Here is a 7500-nt window from a genome sequence, read left to right as displayed (position 1 = left end):
CGGCGACGGACAGGGAGCGAGAGCATGTGTGGCTGAGGGCGGGTGGCAAAAGAGACGGCATATTTCCACCACAAACCCCCTTTTCTCTTGACACTGAACTACACGCCGCAAGTTATGTGTCCTGCTCGGCTTACTTTACAACGAAATTGGGCAATGTTTCATTGCAATATCTGCCTATTAAGCATTCATAAATGACCCGGGAAGAGATTAATACTGTGAACCATGAATATTATTTTTTTTCTTTTTCATTTGCAAGCAATCAGAGCAATTTATCATGTTTGCGGGGCATATTCATAAGGGTTTCCTTTTAGCTATTAAAACCCCCATGTTATAAATCACATGCCATCGCTATTAAAGTGCAGAAGCAGAGGCAGGAAAGTCTATTTGACCCGAGGAGTAGAAAGCAGACAGAAAGCATCTTAAGATTTTTTCACAATTACTTCAGTCAAATAAAAAATTGTGAGTTTTGCAGAAAAAAAGAAACGATCACAAATTAATTTTTATCATTTAAGAAAGAACATTACTGGTGAGCATAAAGACGACTTGGCAAATGATAAAACTAAAGTTGTTTACCGCTCTCCTGGTTTCCATTTTACTGGCATACACAATTGGTAATACACAGCAACGCCCTCAAGAGCAAATAACGGCATGCCTTCAAATCTTAGGGCTCCTCCATGTGTACATATAAAATACCTCGTTATTCAAAATACACTAAATTACATTTTTTCCTCTCATTTATATTTCAGCCATGTGTAACCACTTCAAGATTTCGCACGACTGTTATATATTAGGCCCCAATTTTTATCACTGTAATTAGGCCGCAATATGCCATTGAGGAATGGTGGTAATTTCTCCTCGTCTCATATACGTCCCTGCCTCTGCTGAATTGTTCTCATTTGCAGACAGACAGAATTGATTTATTCTTCTCCCAATGATTAAAATTCGTTGGCTAAGCTCTCTGTAAAGCACCAAAGAACAGTTGTTAGTGCAAAGAGTAATACAATCAGAACTGGATCTCAATAGTCAGGACTTGTGTGTGACACAAGTTGACCCCTGTGACTAGGTGACAGCTGTCTCCACTGGACCGCAGCCACTGCTCACACACCTTTCCAGACTGGCAGGGAGCTGAAATATTTTATCCAGATCCAGTGCCAACCCCGCCATAAAGTTAGCTAGCGCCAGAAAGAAAGAGAGAGAGAGAGAGAGAGAGAGAGAGAGAGAGAGAGAGAGAGAGAGAGAGAGAGAGAGAGAGAGAGAGAGAGAGAGAGAGAGAGAGAGAGAGAGAGAGAGAGAGAGAGACATTCATATTGTATTTTTTTTAGTGTAGTGTATACTTGTTTGCAAAAAATAATAATATTACAATTGGAGAAGTAGTGTTATTGATATGGAGGTCGACTCTGAGGTTAAACAGAACAAACGTGTTGGCACCAGCAAAACCAAACATGAGTCACTGTAAAACCATACACATTTTAGGAAAGCCCACTGGTGTGTAGAATGGGGTTAGATTCTGCACTGCAGTGTCATCAATGATTGACAATGTTCCTGTTGGGAAAGGCCGTAGGGACTGTAAATATTTTACTCTTTCACTAAGAAAACTTTGGAATATGCAGAACTTACCAGAATATTTCCACTTCACATGTGAAAAAAAATAAATATAAGTAATTACAAGCGGCAGAATTCACTATTATTAAACTTATTATTCATATTTTCATACACTGCAAAGCATCTAGAATGGCAACATAACACCTGCGGCTTAGCTACATGGCAAAGATTATATCACTTTTTTTACACAGACGGAATTCAGGCCACTGTTTTCCCGATGAGTCTAATTACTGTTTACTATTCTTAGTTAGATAGCCTACGTCCTGCTCTTGTGGTGAGACTACATGATAACACAAATATCTGACCCCTGCGAAGGTAAGGCAGATGAATATTTAATTGCTTGATTTAAAATACCCTGTGCATACCAAACTCGTCCATCGCATCATTAATTCAATAGTACCATTTTAATTGACCGATCATTAATGAATTAAGGTGCAAATAAATTGTTTATACCAGTGGATGAGATTGGTGGTGTTAAAGAGAGAGAGAGGAGTGAAGGTGGGCAGAGAGAGAGAGAGAGAGAGAGAGAGAGAGAGAGAGAGAGAGAGAGAGAGAGAGAGAGAGAGGGAGGAGAGGAAGGACAGTAGCTGGGCTGTGCTGGTGGCAGGTCTGCTGATGATGAGCAGAGTGTCAAAAAAGAACACTGTCACTGTAGACCTCAAAAACTGCACTGGAGAACAACCACGCCAGCAAATGTTGAATATGCACTTGTCTTTGATCTCCCTGACATAGCAAATTATAACCATGCCCTTGCCCGTGGGAATGAGCGTGAAGTTGCCAAGATACGCGGAGACAAAGTTGGCCAAGGTTGGTTTCTCTTTTCTCGTCTTTTTTTATTTTTTGTCACTCCCCCTCCTCTTTTTTCTTTTTTTGTCACCATAAGCACTTTCATCAACAGCAGCAAAAGGACAAAAAAAGCTGAAACTTAACCCTATTCAGACTGGGCTTTTTTGCCATTCCTGGGCCTGGGGGGGGGCTCTTTTGACCCCCCCCCTCATAACTCATGAACGGAATACAGTATGACCACGAAACTTGGGGGAGATGATCTACATATGGACATCTATGAATGACATAATTGTGGTGTAATTATCTAATATTATGACGTCATTATGACATCATTATGTTATTATGTCCAAAATCTCGCCATAATGGATTTTCCAACAAATGTAGGTAATGCACTTAAATTTTAATGATTTTATGCTTCAAACCACTTAAATGCTCACAAAGTTGTCTGATGCTAATGGAAATAACAAAAAAATATGAAAATATATGGCATCATAGATATGGTTAAGTGATTTTTGGTCAGACATACCTGTCAGAAAACCGTTGCCATGGCAACAGAAAAAATGATAAACCTAATATTTTGGTACCTGCCTGTAGCCAACTAAATATTAGGAAAAGTCACAAAGTTTCGTAGTCATAGCTTAAGTCGTTAAGGAATTATACGACATCAAAGTTGGTGCGGGCACTTTTAGCCCCCCCCCCAGTCTGGATAGGGTTAAAGAGATTAGGTGCACTGGAGTTTTTTCTCCCCATGCCCCTCAAAAACTGGAAATGGGTAATAAAAGTGTAGCGCCCGTTGAAATGAAAAGAGACAGACGTGCATTCTGCTTTAGAGTGTGACGTACTTAAAATTGTTTTTGTTTCATCCAATTTCACACAACTTACAAGAATTGTTTGAGCAACAGCACTGTGGGCAAATTCCATGAATTGCATTGATGCTACAGTACACGCCATGCCAATTACTTTGAACATACGCTGAATAAACACACACAAACACACACACACACACACACATACACACACACACACACACACACACACACACACACACACACACACACACACACACACGCACACACACACGCACACACACACAGCACATGTGTGAACCAGACATTCCGTTCTCCGGTAATTACCGGTCATTGGCGGGTAAAAAATGTTAATGTCCGAGAAAATAAATCTCACCAGTCAAAGTGTCCGTTTGAAATATATAATAGCCGTATCCCATTCGATTTAAAATCTATTTTCTCTTCTTGGGCGCACACACAGCTGCGTCCTCGAAATGTAGATAAACAGCCAATCATGACTGAAAATAACAAAAATGTGATTCCTGTCAACCAATCAGAATAGCCGAGTTTTGTGGTCAGATCTTCTTGACAGCTGACAGCTAGCTAGCGCTTCTCATGAGAAGAGTGATAAACAAACAGTGACCATGTAATAATCCAGTAATGAAATAAGATGGCTGGTCTTGTTTTCAACACATCAGTTGGACTATTGCTGCCCCCAAATGGAAATACTTTCAGAAACAAGGTAGTGACACGCTCAACAACTAAGTTCAGGTAAGGCAAACTTTGTCTATTAGCAGCTCGCTAGCTATCTAGCCTGCCTGCTGCCATAATAATCGCAGATTCAGGTTCTGGCTCATTGTGTTAGCTTTCTATTTCCCTTCGTCTCAGCCATTGTGTAAACATGCGTTTCACAAGTTCACTGTGACTTCCTCGAGATTGATCCCAATAAGCACTTTCTTAGCCAGTTTCTTCATAGCAGTAGTAGTTTGTTAGTTTGCTGGTCGGGGGTAGCTGTGAGAATACTGGCGCTCATTGCAAAAAAACTGTTGAAAAATGGTAGCTTGAATTCGGATGGGGCAATGCCTGGACATAGGCGCATTTGATGGCTTTCGATGCTGTTTTCTGCCGAGATTGTGCGTGTGGTTGCCTAGGCGATCATCTCGAGAGAAAAATATCAAGGTTTGAACGAGAAGTTGTGTTGTGTAGGTTTGTGAATGGCTCCAGCAATAGCACGTCAAATGAAATGCTTCAGAGCCGTCTGCTTGCTTGTGCTTCGGATGCTCGATACCCCCGTTCCCCAGCTGAGCTGACATTATATTTAAATTAATTCCCGTTTACTCGCACTGTTCACTTGTTCGCAGTGCGCTTACACGGTTTGGGGAAATAAAAGTATCGCTTTGTAATCGTTGTTTTCCCACTACCGGTTTGTTATGTTGGTAGGCTATGGATGATGGTGACGATGTGACTGAGAGAGAGGTGCGCGTGTCTGTGTGTGTCATCGTGAGCGCATTAAAGAGTTGGTGCCGAAAGCTGTATTGCCGTGGAGTGACGGACAGTCTCCGTGTGCAGAGCTAATGTGTCTGTCTGATCTTACGGCATTTAACAGAGTTGGTGGGTGTGTTTAGCTGATCATGCACAGTCATGTCCAGTGAGAATTTAAGCTAGTTAACGATGAAATAGCCTATTTGACCGGCATGTTATTAAAATGTCCGGAAGATGAAAACTTGGCCGGCCACTTTGTCCGGCAGATTTTTTTCCTAACGGAAACCCTGGTGTGAACATGTATTCAATATCAAAATCAATATCAAAAATATGCAAATGGACTCAACAGACAGACACACACACACAAAAGCACACACACACACACACACACACGCACGCACACACACACACACACACGCACAAATACCAAGGCCACCATGGCCACTTTTACTTTGAAGTAGCGTTGGTCTGACTTGGAAGGAGTTTACTGGAGGGCTTGTACTGTAGTCCGTGGCTTAAAGTCCGCCACAAACAAAACATTATGCAAATGCCACACAATTAATCAGCCAAAAAAAAAAAATAAGAGAGAGGGTGTAGGGGTGGGGGGTGGGAGTCCCGTGTTCTTATCATTATGAATGGCCTTTGCAGTGCCGTGGGGTCATCTCACCTCTCTGAAATATTTACATCATAAACAGCATGAATTATGGGGGTTGCTGGCAAGGGCGCTGGTTTTAAAACAACGCCAGCCCTTTATATCCACCGCCGGCGTGCCGCGTTGCATCGCCGCGGAGGCCCTTATGTAAATGTAAATATGGATGTAAATGTGCTGCTGCTGCTGCTGCTGCCACTGCTGCGGGATAATGTCTGGCAGACTTGTGTTTTTTTAATGACTCTGTGGTCATGTTTCCCTTTTTTGCGCTCTCTTTTCCTCTCTCTTTCTCTCTCTCTCTCTCTCTCTCTCTCTCTCTCTCTCAGCTGAACACAGCGCTGGATCTGCTTGGAGATCATTAGGGTTTTGATCAATAACACCAAGGCAGGCCGACATGATAAATGACCTGGATGAAATTCTGGAGCCATATTCCCAGATATCCCAAAGTGCCGCGAGACTCTGTGGGATCTATCGCACCCGTTTTTTTTTCCTCCTCTCTTTCATTTTTTCCCCCATTTTTCAGGGCCCCGGATATTATTCCATTTACAGATCCTTGGAGGATAACCCATCCGAGGCATAGAAGAGGTTTGCGGAAATAAACCCACTCTCCCTCAATAAAACTCTGCAGAACTGGTAAAGTTTTGACATGGACTACAGCGGATCGATAGTGGGCATTATTAGCTTAGCAAGGTCTCCACAAACTTCACTCCACTCCAGTAGACTCCCACCAAGGCCCCAACTGTGAGAGAGAAGAACTTTGCTCCTCGACCCAGGGCTGGTCTGAAATGAAAAAGCAGGCCGGGCATTTTTAGTCAAGACCAGTCTGCCAGGCATTGAGAGGGACAACAAAACCGGTGACAACAGTTTCAGTAATTACAAGCTATTTTGACCACAACAGTCAGAATTTATATTTTTAATATTAAATGAATAATTTATTTGACTCAGAGAGGTCAACTCTAGTGTACTGAGGACTAATACCACTGCACTGAGGGGAGGAACAGGCCAAAAGCATCAACAGTCAACTGGGCAAATGCCCTGTCTGCCATATGGCCAATCCAGCCATGCTTCTACCACTGAGTGCAGTAACATGCAAAGAATATTCTGATGTCAATGGTGTCAGCATTCATTTTGCGCATGAGTCATGTGAACACTTTCATTCATTCTGAATGTTCTGGGAATATTTTGATTGCAGAATGCTGCTTCACACATGTACACAGCATTTTCTTTCACACTGAATACTAACAATATTCTGTTTAAAACCAGTACTTTGAGCTTGTATTTGCGCTCAGTAAAACAAATCTATGGTATATTTGCATTAAATTTCCATAGCTACAAAAAAAAAACAAAAAAAAAAAAACAGACCAGACCAGAAGTACAATATGTTAATCCAAGACCATTGGGGCATTTGCTGCATATTAGCAACAAAAAAAACATACAGTATGCTTGTGTGCGTGGGTTTATTCCGGATCATTCTCCACACATAGGCTATATTCATGTCCATGTGTGTGTATTTATAATTCATTGGCATGCATATTTGTGTCTACTGTAAATTAACCTCATGGTTTCAGCTCTTTGCATTAGCGCTAATACCCTTAGCAGCTGGCAGCGTTGCTATAACGATATATGCAGCACGTGCACTGATGCTCAGTGGTGTTAATCTTGCTCTCTGTCTCTGTATCTCTCTTTCTCTCTCAATGCATTTCTCTCTGTAGTCTAGCCTCTCTTTATTTTCCCTCAACACATTTCCTGTTGTGTGTTGCGTTGGGTGTGTCTGTCTGTTCGCATAGCAAAGCAGAGCAGAGCAAAGCAAAAGCTTTAAAATCTGTGTCGGTGGGTCTGTCTGTCTGTCTGTCGGTGGGTGAGTCAGTCGGTCGGTCGGTCGGTGGGTTGGTCGGTCGGTGTTGCCGGCCGGGCCGGGCCGGCTAGCGTGCTGCATGTGAGAGGAGGGAGCTCGTCCTTGGAGCAGCTCATCAGCAGGGAGAGGATGCCTCCGCCTCCTGTTGTTTGTCCGGGATGCCAGGCAGGCTTGGCGGTGCCAGGCCGCGTGCCAGGGCCCATGCAGGCGCCCAGGCCGGCCCGGAAAAGACAGAGCTCTTGGCCCAGTTGGTGCACGGACGGCGCCAACGTCCGCGGCCCGTGCCAGGGAAAGCCACTGCGGGCAGCTTCTGCTCTGTGCGGCAACACACTCAGGCACAC

At 43.1% G+C, this 7500-nt stretch overlaps 1 protein-coding gene across 1 annotated transcript in view; it reads right to left on the bottom strand.

The window, feature by feature from the left end:
* rbfox3a (RNA binding fox-1 homolog 3a) overlaps positions 1–7500 on the bottom strand; it is a 597033-nt gene that overhangs the window by 526108 nt on the left and 63425 nt on the right. The gene's annotated exons all lie outside the window — the stretch shown is intronic.

The sequence above is a fragment of the Engraulis encrasicolus genome, chromosome 2 (genome assembly GCF_034702125.1).
Source record: "Engraulis encrasicolus isolate BLACKSEA-1 chromosome 2, IST_EnEncr_1.0, whole genome shotgun sequence".
NCBI classification, from domain to species: Eukaryota; Metazoa; Chordata; class Actinopteri; order Clupeiformes; family Engraulidae; genus Engraulis; species Engraulis encrasicolus.
The sequence above is the reverse complement of the archived record's forward strand: the minus strand, read 5'-3'. Positions and strand labels throughout refer to the sequence as shown.